Source organism: Onychostruthus taczanowskii, unplaced genomic scaffold (assembly GCF_017590055.1).
Source record: "Onychostruthus taczanowskii isolate IOZ18803 unplaced genomic scaffold, ASM1759005v1 scaffold2, whole genome shotgun sequence".
Lineage (NCBI taxonomy): Eukaryota > Metazoa > Chordata > Aves > Passeriformes > Passeridae > Onychostruthus > Onychostruthus taczanowskii.
In genome coordinates, this window is record NW_024499239.1 from 3,596,071 (window position 1) to 3,610,636 (window position 14,566).

General features: G+C 41.7%; 1 protein-coding gene across 2 annotated transcripts in view; it reads right to left on the reverse strand.

Moving 5' to 3' along the window:
• Positions 1-14,566, reverse strand: part of KIT (KIT proto-oncogene, receptor tyrosine kinase) — a 55,610-nt gene that overhangs the window by 38,226 nt on the left and 2,818 nt on the right. The gene's annotated exons all lie outside the window — the stretch shown is intronic.

Consider the following 14,566-nt stretch of genomic DNA (forward strand, 5'->3'; position numbering starts at 1 on the left):
CCAGATAAATTCTCACTGTTTTGGACCTACTTGAATATCAGAAGAACACAGGCAAGTATTGAGGTGATCTTGCAGTAACAAACCCTTCCCCTTTCAGACTAGCTCTTCAGTGCTACGAGTAATCCTTAGCTCACAATAACTGTGCTGCTTGCTCATGCCACACAGTCGTACAAGACTGTACAACATTTGTGTGTAGTAGCAGAGTCACGCCAGTGAAAATGCTACTTGCATGCAAAAACACACTCTGCAGCTCCATTCAGAGGCTGAATTTCCCTACCCACACAGATAACAACAGACATTCAGGAAAAACAATCGGATAATTAACTTGGCATGAGGTTATACACTCCAGACTTAATTCACTCATCTCACAGCTTTAGTGGTTCTTAAGGTATATACAGGATTAAGACCAGGTCAGGTAACTGCTCCTCTTCCTGACAAATCCACCACAGAGTAGGAAGCAAAGGATGGCCAGACCACCTGCAGAGACTAATTACTTTGTTTGTTTGTAGTCTGAAAGGACCACTCCTTGGAATTAGAATTTATCAGTGTTAAACTCAACTGGCATTGATTGTTCCAGTGTCACCAAGCAATTTTCCACATGAGATCTACTAATCCTGCAAATATGCTTCCATGACTGAACGCATAAACAACCATCCTAGAAATAAAAATTGACAGAAAAAAGCAACTTTTAATTTCAGATCTGCTACCTCAAAGTGCAGGTGTGTGTCTAAGCTGTGGTAAGTAGCTGAAACAAGAAGAGTGGAAGTCCACGATCTCAGAAGAACAAGTCCCAGTCAGCAGTGGAATGGTAAAGAGGAAAGTTGGAAAAACCCTTTGCCCTAGGCAAAGAGGTGCCTCACAGCAGGGCTGAGGCAAGAAGACCTCTGATTTTCAAACCCCTCAGATCAGAGCCAGGAACTTCTGGAATGTGAGAAGACAGAGGGCAATGACCTCTGATAAGGGCTCCTCAACAGGTCCTTCATGGGGACCTCTTTGGAAGACTACTCTGCTCACTCCCCACAGACCACAGGGCAGTTCAGGTGACAAATCACATGAGCTGCATAAAACAGCAAAAGCGTGGTGTGGTGTAGCTATCCTGGCACTACCTTAATGGTGAGTCAGGATCGAGAAAGCAGAAGATGTGTGTTGCAGTTCGTTTGGGGGGGCTTCCCGAAGAGTCCCCCCTAAGCTGAGTGTTGGCTGATGGCAGCAGGCAGGCAAAGAGATTCCACACAGCTTCCGAGGGTGCTAATTAGATGAGGGTTTATTGGGGGTCCCACCCCCAGTGTGGACAACCTTCACTGTCATCACTCCATGCCTGCAGCCAGCAAGGTCTCAGCTTGGGCCCTGCCAGGGAGGTGCTGGACTGGGATAGCCCCCACTGCCCAGTGTCTCGAGGAGCACAGTCCTGGGCAGGTCACAGAGACCCTGCCATGGAGCAAACACCAGCGTGTGTGTGCCCTCATCACGCCACAGGGCAGCCTCCCTCACCAGCACAAGGGACGTGCTGCTGTGGCCTGGCCTCAGCTCCCAAGGCCTGGCACGGCGCAGGCAGCGGGGATGAGCACAGCAGCCTGCTGGCCCCAGCTCTGCTCCCCCTCTTTCGGCAGCAGCCTCAGCTGCAGCACGAGGTGGCTTCATTCCAAGTGTCCAGAGCTACACGGAGAACAAACTCATTTACTTGCCCCTGAGGAAATGCCAAGCCAGCCTGGCTGGCTGAACTGCTCCCTCCACTTCCCTCCTGGGTAATAATAACACACGGGGCAAGTGCAGGCTCCAAACTGCCCAGACAAAACCGGCCTGTGAAGTCCAGCAGACAGACATCAGGCTTCTCCTCCTTCCCAAACCCACCTAAGCACCCAACCCTAGGGCACAGGCTGTGGCAAGGTCAAGTGTAGGGTAGCACCAACAGGTTTGCAGAGGAAAAAAGAACCCATTAAAGGTAGCAGTGTAAAGATTAAAGTCATAATTGACCTCCTGAGGATGGATTTGTCAAACCATACACATCACTGTGTTGTGTGTAAATGCTGACAGGTTCTGCAGTAACAAACCCTTCCCCTTATGAAGGCCAGCTCAATAGTCCTACAAATACTCACTGCCATGGACAGCACAGACTGGATGTGTAACAGCCATGCCTCAGCCAGGGGCGCCATATCCCTCTGATGGATAGCACAGACTGGATGTGTAACAGCCATGCCTCAGCCAGGGGGAACATTTCTCAAAACCCAACTCCACTTGCATGCAAAACCACACTCTGCAGCTCCATTCAGAGGCTGAATTTCCCTACCCACACAGATAACAACAGACATTCAGGAAAAACAATCGGATAATTAACTTGGCATGAGGTTATACACTCCAGACTTAATTCACTCATCTCACAGCTTTAGTGGTTCTTAAGGTATATACAGGATTAAGACCAGGTCAGGTAACTGCTCCTCTTCCTGACAAATCCACCACAGAGTAGGAAGCAAAGGATGGCCAGACCACCTGCAGAGACTAATTACTTTTTGGTCTGGGCTTTGGAGGAAGCCCTTGTTCTGTCCCCATCTCCCTCCAGTGAAGATTTACCAGTGCTAAACCCAACAGACAAGTCCAATACTGCATGTTTTTCCAGCACTACCAGAATTTTTCCATAAATTCCACTAATCTCCTACATAAACTCACATGACTTAACAGATGAAACAGTATCCTACAAAAAGTAATTGCCAGAAAGATTAGAAAAGCGTAATTTCATATTTTTATGGAATGCTTATGACTCTTATGTACTCTTTCCTCTAGCCCTCATCCTATCCATTCCGGTTAGGAGTTCAAGTCTTGGCAACACTTACTAGCAGGACTGTCCAGCAAGTTATTGGTAAGTTTTTATAGGTAGTAAACAACACAGCCTGACCTGTCTAGAGGCATAAGAAATACATTATGTAGCAGAGGTGAAAAAAAAAAAAAGAGAAAACTAGCACAATGTGAAGTATCACTCATATTTCGAGATTGTTTTGCTATTGTTCCTTTTGTGCAGTCTATGATTTCTCAGCAAAACGACTTACAAATTCAATAATGCCTTGTGTAAAGGATTCCCAGAGTGTAAAGGGTTTTTTTCTCTTGCCTTCTGAAAATAATGTCTCTTCAAAAAAACTATGACAGTGTAGGGACAACCGGTTGTAAACACAATGACTATTAGATTTGCTTCATATTACGCACCAAAATATCATCTGTCTTTAAAAAGAGAATTAAAATGGTATTTAGAAAGATGAGAATGACTTTGTACTTCTTTTTGGAGGAATAATTAAGTGACAGAAATCTGAGAGTTTAACTAACAACTTGTAATCCAGCACTAATCCCCACAGCATGTGTCCATCTGCTCTCTGCTCATCTTTTCTCAGACTCATGTCTGAGACTGCTCCATTTGCATGGCACCCAAGTGATGGGGCTCTTCCCAGGCCCCCTGTTGCTCTTATGGACTCCAGTAACATCAACCATGTAATCACAGCCACAACACCAAGATCCATAATTCAGGAATCAGTTGTGTTGGCAGTATATATGCTAGAGGTGGTAGGGATCTCCAAGTGTATCCATGGGATACAGTGAACAGGGAAGCAGTGGGTATGCATCCTTACTTTGTTATCTACCCCACACCTAGTAGGGATCTCCAAGTGCCAAACCCCATGGGATACAGTGGACAGGGAAGCAGTGGGTATGCATCCTTACTTTGTTATCTACCCCACACCTGGGCATGCCCCCACCCTCTCTCCACCTCAGCACACCTTGGAAAGGAGGTGGAATACTACTTCAATATTCAACTGAGTGTCCCCATCTCAGTGAGGCCCACCTGACCACAGGAACAACTCAGGACAAGAAGAGAGGAAACCTGTCATCTGATCATATGAGTCCTGCGGTCTCAAGTGGTGCTGATGATCCCTCTGTTGATCACAGATTGTGGATCCCACCGTGACACATTCAACATTCCCCACACACTGCACAGCCAGAGTACCACACTGGGATTCTGGATGACCCTCTAGAGTTGTCCTCAAGGACAACTAGAGTGTGTAGTTAACATATGCTAACAAAAATACACTGATAATGGCAAATAAGTCACAATTTTAAGAAAAACTAAAATAAACTAATAAGCTCAGAGTTGGACAGCCCAAGTTCCATTTTGGGTGTACTAAATTTGAGTCCTACAGCTGAAGAGCTTCACTTCTACAACCCTAACTTCTCTTTGTAATATAAAAAACTTAGGTTAAAAACTACAATGCTGGGAACAATCACTTGAGAACAAGGCTGTGTAACTGAAGAAAGAATATATAAATATATTAAAATTAAGGGAGAGGGAGGAAAGAGGAGGAGTACAGCAGTTGTGAATTCTGCATCCAGAAGGAACATCTGGAAAACCAAGCTGGAGGAATTAGAAAATCAAACAGCTCTAGATAATACTGATAGGAAATGCAGGTCAAATTGCAGGGATATGATTAAGGACAGCAGAATGTTCCTGTAACAATTAAGGGATGTGCAAACAACAAAAGCTCTGGCTAAGGAGTGAACCATCCTGGGAAAAAAATACAGTTTATGCTGGAGCTTTTCAGCCTCAGCACATCAGGTGCAAGTCCACATCAAACTCGCAAGCAACTGGAAACTATACCCAGCTGCCAAGCGAACAAAGGATGTGGGACTGCCATGGAATAAGATGAAGAGTCAAACACTGTGGATTTTATTCCCAGCGCTGCCACAGATTTCCTGCACAACCTTAGGCCAACAGGTTAGTGTCTCTGTGACCACTTCCTCTTTCAACTCTTATCTAAACATTAAAAGGAACAAGAAGTTTGTGGCAGCTCTATAACACAACAGATTGCTTCCAAAGAAAAATAAAACAAAAAACCCTGTGCCTTATCCCACGCCCTTCCACTTTCAAGTTGTATTGAACATCTCCCAGGGCAGAGGCACAGTGCTGCTTCCCAGAGCAGTCACAACCTGCTCACATCCAGTACCAGCCGCTCTGCCAAGCCCACAGGACTGGCAGCACCCTGCCAACAGGTTCACTGCTGCTCAGCAAGGGCAAATCCCTCACCCTGCCTCCCCAAGGGCTGGGACACATTGCAAGGGCATGGCAGGCTCTTCTGAGCATCTGCCTTTTCCTCTTGCATTTGTCCATAACTTTCATAGTCATCATCATTTAAGCTGTACAAACACTGCACAACGAAAAACAGTGACCTGACCATGACCTGATCCTGACCATGATTTCTAAAGCAGTTAACGTTTTTCTATCATAAATGCACAGAGGAGCTAAACTTCAAGAGACAAAATGTCCACAACTTTTGTGTAAGATTGTGGGGCTTGGATACAATTGGAGAGAGTATTTTTTTCAGTGTCTATACATTCTGGGCACTGGCTTAATTTCAAGGGCTATCACACAGACCTCAGCCACCGTGGTTTTTCATCTACAACAGCATAAGAGAGCAGAAACAAGAGATATGCTTTATCAGTTAAAGTAGTGGAACTGCTGTAGATGCAATGGTCCAGGGATATCAGCAAGACATGGCTTGCAGCGAAGTAATATCCTCTTTCAGCATACCCAGCACTGCTGGAAAAAATGAACGTGTTTTCAGACACACAAGTCCCCTGTAGGTCTAAAAGAACAGCAGAAGCAAAACCACCTCTCTTACACAAGTGCAGAGGTCCTAGCCAGAAGCCTGCTCAATCCTCTGTAGAGTATTTACACATAGGTCTAATTGAGGAAATCACCTTTCCAACCCTGTTTCTTATTTGTTAAAGCCACTATGACAGTTGACATATGCTATGATGGACATGAATGTAAGATCCTTTCAATTACATTTTCTTTGTCTTGCCATTTTATGCCCCAAGGAAAAATATAAAGTGTCAAACTTTCATGTTAATTGCACTGAAACAACTTGAATTTACTCTGATGTATAAAATCTCCCAGATTTTTCAAAGGAGAGATTGTATCATATGCTTACTTGTTTTGTTCCACTTCACTAAACAGACACTCTCCCTTATGCTAGATGAAAAGTTTAGCAATGGCAAATGTCAGTTTTAAATTATTTGATCTGAAAGCTACATCAGATCCTGTTTCAGCCAGACTGTAGGAGTAAAGGTGGCTAGCAAAAGAAACCATCCATACCAACACCCACACTAGTGCCTTCCTCAAAGACACAGACCAAAAAATACCCAACACGATTGTCCCTGCAAGTGTTACAGACTCTCAGCATATCTGAACAACACAAATCCTTGCTGACTGTCTCCTCTGCCCCAACTTCTTTTCAGAGACTGAAGAATTATCTGTCACTGGACACATACTTAAGTCCAGGCTGATTAGGCTTCCCTGCAAACCAAGCGGTTTGTTTCTAACCCATCTCCAGGATCGGTGCTATCTGCTGACCAACAGACTCTTCAATGCCGTGTTTTCCAAGCAGAAACAAAGAGCTCACGAGCTAGTGCTCACTCTGAAGTCTTGGATTCTTGAAAGCTATATATTACTAAGCAGTAGACCAGGGTAGAGGATTAATGAGGGCTTTGACTTTTACCCAGCTGCATGAGGGCAACCCCTGTCTTCCCAGCCAGCCCTGCTTGCCCTCTCACCCCCAAAGAGAAGGGGGCAGAGGAAGGGCACTCTGGAGAGAAGGAGGCAGGAGCTCACTAGCACAGCACTCAAAGGCACAGCCAAGCTGACTCCATCTGCAAACAGCATCAAGGAGAAATGAAGATCTCCCACACAAAGAGCAAGTGTGGAACCAGCCAGCTGATTCCCACCCATGGCAAACCCAAGAGAGGAAGTGGCAGGAGGTTAGAACAAAGGTTGTCTTTATCATTTGTGGAGGCATGAGCATGACGAACTACAGAGGCTGTGGCTGAGAGGCACCCCCCTTTGCAGTGAGGCCCCATGGTAACCTTTGAGCTCCATAATCCTGGGCTTGCACCTACATGGACCTGTCCCATGACACACCTCATGCCCTGGCAGGGCACTATACAGAACAAGTGAGAGGCACTTGGTGCTTAGCACTTGCAGAGAAAAGCACTCAGGAGAACTGAGGGGACACCCAGCTACACCTGGAGAGAGGTTATACACCCCCCAGACCAAGGTGTGGTAAATCAGCAAAAGCCAGGATCAGAGACAGGTATCAAGAAGCCAAATCCAGCCAGCTCTATAGATCCTGTACATCCCTATCTCCATGAGAAACATTGACAGAATCTTCAGGCAGAATAATCATGGGCACCTGGGACAATCCCTGGCTTGTGGGTGGAAGCCAGCAGGTCTTCCTGCAGGGGGTCTTGTCGCACCAATTAGTGATGTAGCTAGCAGCACTTTGCTTCAGCACTTCAGAAGCAGGCTTAGCAGAGCAAATTCCTCACATGACCATGCGAGAGCTGCCCTATGCACTCAAGTGCAAGACTCACTCAAGGCCAGGGGCTGGGGGAAGCAACTGCACCTTCCAGAGACAGAGACACACCTTCCTCTTCCCTGCTGGCTTTACTTCCCTTGCTGGGGTGAGGAAAATCCAGCCATGCACACAGGCTATTGTTCCTGCCTGCTGAGCAGCTTGCCCTTTCTGACAGGCATCCCTCACTCTGCAAATAGAGCCATTTGTCAAAGGCCGACAAGTAGCTGAATATAATTCTAGTTTAGCACACATACTAAATGGCTACAGCAGGATCAAACACCACGTTTCTTTCCAAGGCTGAGTACAGTACCTCCCTGGATCCTCCTTTTTTGAGAAGTCATGGCTTTGGGGCTTTTTCTGGTTTTTGGGGTTTGTTTTTTGAAGGAGTACTACGTGTACCACAGTAACCCAGTCACTTATCTTGAAGCACTATGTGTGACAACCTACACTAGGTGATTAATTAATTTCATTATATTACATTGATGCACTGTGGTCTCTTATACCTAAACTTCCTACCAAGGAGGGAATCTACAGGCAATGTATTAATGAATAAAACCAAACCCAATGCATGACTGACCTGCAAGGCTTTTTTTTTAAACTAGAATGGTCAATGCTAACAACTACCTGATAATTCTTATTCAAAGAGAAACACAGAGTACAGCTCAATATGTATGTATGTACACACACAAGTAGATTTGCAAAAAAAAAAAAAAAAGAGCAACTGTATGCCACAGCGCTTGTCAACATTGAGATTTATACATTTAGACTGAGTCTTACTCCTACTGAATTATTGCCTTCTTTCCTCTAATTTCCAAAATTACTTATTAACCAGCTGTCCCCATGGTTAGTTTTGTCAGCTGTTAGACACATAAATAAACAAATTATGAAGTAAGTATGGAGAATGATTGGAAGGAATGAAAAAGCACACTAATGCATAGTGTATTCATATTCAGCTGTCATGCGCCCCATCTATTCCTTTAATGGCTCTTTCTTCTCACTTCTCTTTGCTGACATTTACATTAAAAGGTGCAGTGTCTTTCAACTTCCATTTTGAACGAATGTTCCTTGTAATGAGCAACATAGGCTTGAAAGCATGTTTTCTGAAATGCAGTGAAAAGGTAATTTTAATGAAGAGAAACGAGAAAACTGGAGAACAGTAAATCGCTTTGCAATCTGAATTAATGCCTATTTGGAAAAGGCTCAACTGAGGAAGGAGATGTAAGACTTTTGGCTATGCGAATTCTAATTATTTCAAGTCTTGGCAGTAATTTTATCAAACAGTAGCAATTTCATTAAAAGGTGCACTGGTAATCATCTACATAAGGCCTCCAGAGGGGAACATATACCAATAATTGCATAATTATGTTATCACTGCTCTTATGATGGACCACATTAAATACCACAAAGAGGAACACTGCTTTTTACTTTCTCTAGATATTTAGTTCAGTACATTTTCCTAGAAGATTACAGCAATAAACAAGACTTTCAGATTAACATGTTCACCAAATTTTGCAGAAAAGACACAGCTATCTTTTATGTCCATAACACTTTGTATTCTCTTTTCCTTCAATGAAAGAACTGACAGATTAATGAGAAAAATTCTGGGTACAGTAATAAGATAGAGTATTTATATAGTTGTGTTACCAACATACAAGTCATTGCATCATGTCATACAGGCACATGGCACAGGATCCAGGATTTAAGAGGCAGGTTTTAGGATATTTCCACATATAAATTAAGTGCATCTATTCAGAAATTTTTGATAAGCCTGCAAGAACTTAGATTTCCCTTGTCTAAATAACACTTAAACTTTTCTATTAAGATGATTGTAAAAAACTGTTATAAAAGCATTGTTTTACAGACAATACCAAATCTAGTAATTTTTTAGTAAGGTACCCAGTATATTAGATATGTATCTTTTTATATGCCTTCTTAAACTATGACTGGGACAGTTTCTGGAGGAGTCACTGGCACATTTCTCAGAACACCCTCAGGTGAAAAATTTCACCTCAGACAATCACACCACCACCCAGCAACATCTGTCACTGATACTGTCTTAAAAGTGCTTTGAATATAGAGACTTGGATATATTTCTTACAATTCAGCTTCATTTCCTCAGTCATCTGGCAATGAGGTAAATAATTCTCCAATATCACAGAAATCCAACTCATAGTTTTTGCTTTTAAATTGTATTTTATTTTCTAGTTTACTTAAAAGCCTCATCAGAAACTGCATATACATTGCATATATATGGTTAACTGCTTGCTGAAAAGTAGTCCTTCTTCCTGCTCCAGGAAAGAATACACATAGGACTACTTAATGTGAGTCCAGCCTGAGTGCCTGCTTAAACAGAGAATCCTATTCCAGCATCTCTTCTGAATAGATCTAGCTTATAAAGGAGGAGACCAGAAACACAGGGCTTACTTCTGCTCCTTCCATTTGACCTCTTTTATTGCTCTGCATACCTCAAACCCTAGGTATGATAACATTAATACGACTGCAAAGTCAGCAATTTTATGTATAATACCTGGAAGTCAGACATGCTATGGAATAGGAAACTTTAACAGCTTGTGTTAAAATGAACACTAATGGGAGGAAGCTTTTATTTTGTGGAAGGTAACAATTTTTTTTCAAAGCATAAAAGTTATGCTCACCCAGAAAGCACTTGCATGATATAGACAATAGCAAACAAGCATTAAAAGTGAAGAAGAGAGAATCGGCCAGACACTGAGCAGTAAAAAATGAATGCTTCAGGATCAGGTCCTAGCACAGAATTGTATACAAGGCATAAAACCAGAACCATTTCAGGTAAAAATACTCTATTAAGCTGCATATTTAATATTACAAGAAAAAGTAAAACCACAGCATTTTTATAATGTACATTTTCGTTTTAAAAGGTAAAAATACTCAACAGTGATTTTGAAAATACAGAAATGTATATTTAAACTTACAGCTCCTCTAATCATTAAAAAAATAAAAGCAAAAATTTATTCAAGCTGTAAATTTGCTTTCAACATTTTAAAGATAATATAACTACTGGATTCATCAAAGTCAGCTCCTGAGCACCTTCAGGCAGGTTGTGCTGCAGCAACAAACCAGCCTTTGACATGTGGAGTTCCGTAGCAGGTGCAGAGAAAATATTTTCTTTATTTCAGTTCATTCAGTACAACTCAATTAAGTAACTAGTCCATTCAAAGAGGAGCGATTGATCTGGAGCTGAAAAAAAAACATGAATGTTTCTTTCCATTGCTATTCTAAGAATAAGGAGAGAATGACATGGATTAATTCTAATATTTTTCTAGCATAGTGATTAGAAGCCACCAGTTTTGACTACAGATAGGCCTTTCAGGCATTAATTCCTTTTTCAAAACATTTCTCAATGAGTTTTTTCTTCTGAATTGGCTGGCTTCTATGTGGTGCTATTTTTTATCTAACGGAAGAACATTTCGGAATTCTTGTTTCCGTCATTGTAATCGATGCAAATCATCAGCAAAAATCAATTACCTAATACAAGAAATGTCAACATTTTCTATTTTCATACTAAAACATACACATGAAGAATCAGGATCAGTGTATATATAACAAGCTACATAATTGCTTAAATACAGGCACAGTGATTAATCAAAGTAAGTATAACATTAACTGCAAAGGCTATATTTAATTAAAACTCTATCTCAATGGTAATAAAGGAGGTTAAACCTTTCTTTGCAAAATGATTAAGTACAAATGCAAAACAGTTAAAATGAGGCTTACTGTTGGCTGATTTAAATCATGATTAAAATCAGATTTACAATGCTTTGAATCAAATTGAAGCACATAGTACAGGGGGAGGTGACCATTTTATTGAACCTGGAAACACTGCATTTCTCATCTGCAGTCAGGTGTCAGTTTCATACATCATATCTAGAAGAAATGCAAACAAGTCTAAGAGTGCTGAGAAGAGCAGGAGGAGAAGGAGTTACAAAAGACATTCCAAAAGAAAATATCTGAAAAGGTTTATCATGGAAAAGAGAAGCTGAAAGGTTTATATCATCAAAGTGGAAAATATTATTATAAAAAAGGATGTTGATAAGTAGTTCATATATCCAAAAGACCAGGAGAATAAAAGGATGGAGTTAGGCAACCAGCAAGGGAGATTAGGTATCAGAAGAAGCTTTTGACCTTTAATACTTATTTACTAGAAAAAACAGGTGGTAAGAGTCTGCAGCACAAATCTGCCTTAGAGCAGGTTAGAATGAAAGTCTGTGTGGGGAGATCTGCTCCATCTGACTACAAGGAAGAGCTGGGGACAGACCAGATCTCTGCAGGTCTCTTCCAGCCTTACTCATAGTTCTATGGAAGCTTCTGAAGCCTTGCCATGTCTCTTAGAAACCCAGCTGCAGGAACAAGATGAATGCATGAGAAAGCCAGATTTCATGCAGCAAAGTATGAAGTTTCCAGTCCTGAGGCCTGCAGACAAAACCTTCAACATGTGACATCCAGTGAAGCCATTAACTCCTGCACAAAAAACAGATTAAGTAAGAGAGCCAAGAGCAAGTTTTAAATCTCACGATACCCGTCAGCAGGAATCTGGTTAGTTCTGAATGGCCTAGCTATGTGAACACCCAAAACATTTCTATTACACAGCTCACTGGGATTTTCCACCCCTTCAAAGCATGCAGGCTCTGAATGACAGGTTATAATCAACCAAGCTTGATTTCTTTTTCCTGTGTGGCTTTTGTACAATGCCTTTCTGTAAAACAAATCCACTCTAGCCTTCTCTTCTCCAGACTGAACATCCTCAATGCCTTTCTGTAAAACAAATCCACTCTAGCCTTCTCTTCTCCAGACTGAATATCCTCAGCTCTCTCAGCCTGTCTTCACAGGAGACTTGCTCCAGCCCTCTGGTCCCTCATGGGGAGCACAGGTACCCAGCAGGAGCAGAGGAGCACTGCCTAGCTTAACACAGTGACTGACAGGAGATGCAGGACTAACCTGGCATTTGCCATGCTTCCAAAGAACCTGTAAGAGGTGCATCTCTCTGATTTTCACATTTGCCTGCCACAGTTCTCATCTCTTCTTAACTTAAATCAGCCCATGCATCCTCTTTATCACTTAGATTTACAACTGCCAGTGCCTAGTTGACCAGAGAATTCTTCTCCATATCAGATATTTTGATTGTGCTACGTGATTACAGATTCAACTGCCAAGATGACATTTAAAATTGTAGGCACTGAATGAAGTCAGCTCCCCCAGTGACAAAAAACCCTGTAGCTCCTAATGTTACCCAGTGATGCTTCATTTTAGTTCAATTTCAAGAAATGATCCCTATGGAGCAGCCCAGAAGTTGCATAGCATGGTAGCAACATTAGGAATTTTTCTGTTATTTACATGTCTCTTTGCTGGTAAAGTCAAGAGCCTGACACGCTGTAAAAAAAAAAAAATCTTTTGCAATGCGAAAAATATCATTAAAAATCCATTAAATCTAAAAACCAGTGTTTTCAGAATAAATCAATATAATCCCCAAGAGGAAATCCACTGAGAAAATAACATTTACTGAGCTTTCTAATTGGTATCCCCTAGAAAACAGGAGTCACGTTCTCCCCTCAAACACAGATGTTTACACTCTCCTTAGGCTTTTATCACTAACGGCAGCAATCTTGGCCAGTGGACAAACAATACACTTCAGTTGTCATTAGGTTTGGCAGCCAGCCAAGGAGACTGCTCACACGCGTAAAATTACATTCATTTATGACTGTTTGCAGGATTCATTGTGTCAAACAGGGTTCTGTTGGAAAAAAACCTTCTAGTTTCCTAAAAGTCACTGAAAAAGACAAGCACAATACCATAGAATACAGTAATATAGAAGAATACTAGTAATTTTAAAATTCCTTTTATGCCAAGTTCTCAGAATTTCTGTGTGCATTCTCTTCAGATTTTTTTAAATAAATGACCAAAAGATGTAACACACTTTCCTTAGACACCACAGCACCAGCTCTTCTCTCCCGTCTAAAGTTACAATGAACACCTTAAGCCCTGTTACAGCTGAGAAGCCCCAACTAGGGAAGCTGAGTTTCCAAGGGACAGAAACATCTGCAACTTGTTTCTTGTGCATAGGAACAGTCAGAAAGACATTCAGAAATTTTAGAAAGGTAAAGTTATGTACTTAAAGTGAGAGGGTACTTACAATAAATGCAATGCATTAGGATATCAGACCTCATTTCCTCTAGCCATTCTCTGAACAGCTGAAGGAGACTTAAGGAAATGAGTCAAAATCCTGGAAGATGTTTGTACTAGATGAAAAAGAAAACAACATCTGTAAAATCATGTGTCACATCCATAGAGCAAGACAATGTGTAACACTTGATCTCTGCAATGGCATTCATCTTCATGGACAGAAAAAAAAAAAAAAAAAAAAAAAAAAAAAAAAGCTGAAAAGTGGCTTAACCTTGAGCAATTACTGCCTCTCTTCTACAAGACTGATATGAGTTTATATCAGTCATTGTGTATCGTAGATAAACATATATGTTGTTGAAACTCTTTGATGCATGGTTCTTGTTTTATCCAGAAATTGTTGTTCCTTACCTTCAGATTCCATCAGACTGTTTACTGTTCAGACTAGAAAGCAGCTTTCCTTCAAACTACAAATGCCTAGTATTTGGCATTTAGTTTGGCAGCTCCACATAGTCCTTAAAAATCTTTCTAATAGCTTGCAGTAACAACAAATTATAGTTCAGACAGAAATCCAAATACTACAGAGATACCATTAGTCTCTCAGAACAGACCAGAGAGCAAAAAGGACAAGCTTCACTAGGAGAACCTCCTACTGACTGGAATATGACTCAAATGTTTCTCCCAAGACCTGTCCTAGCTCACGTTTACATGTGCTAAAGACATATCCCTTCCAATTCCACCTGTATCCTGGTGCAGCACGTCCCTTCTGGAGGTGACTCAGGATCCTTTGCTTAGTTCAGGCACCTGCAAAGAAGCGTTACTGTTTGGACAATCACTGGGAGAGCTGGAGCGAGATGGAAAACCCACAGAGAGCCAATACAACCAACAGTACTACAGCTGCAGTCATCTGTTGACAAGAGGCTCTCTCTGGCAAAATAAGCACATGGAAATGCCTTCAGTCTCTATGAATGGTATTTAAACAGGATGTAAATGGGAGTCTCACTTCTTGCCAAATTTGTCACATT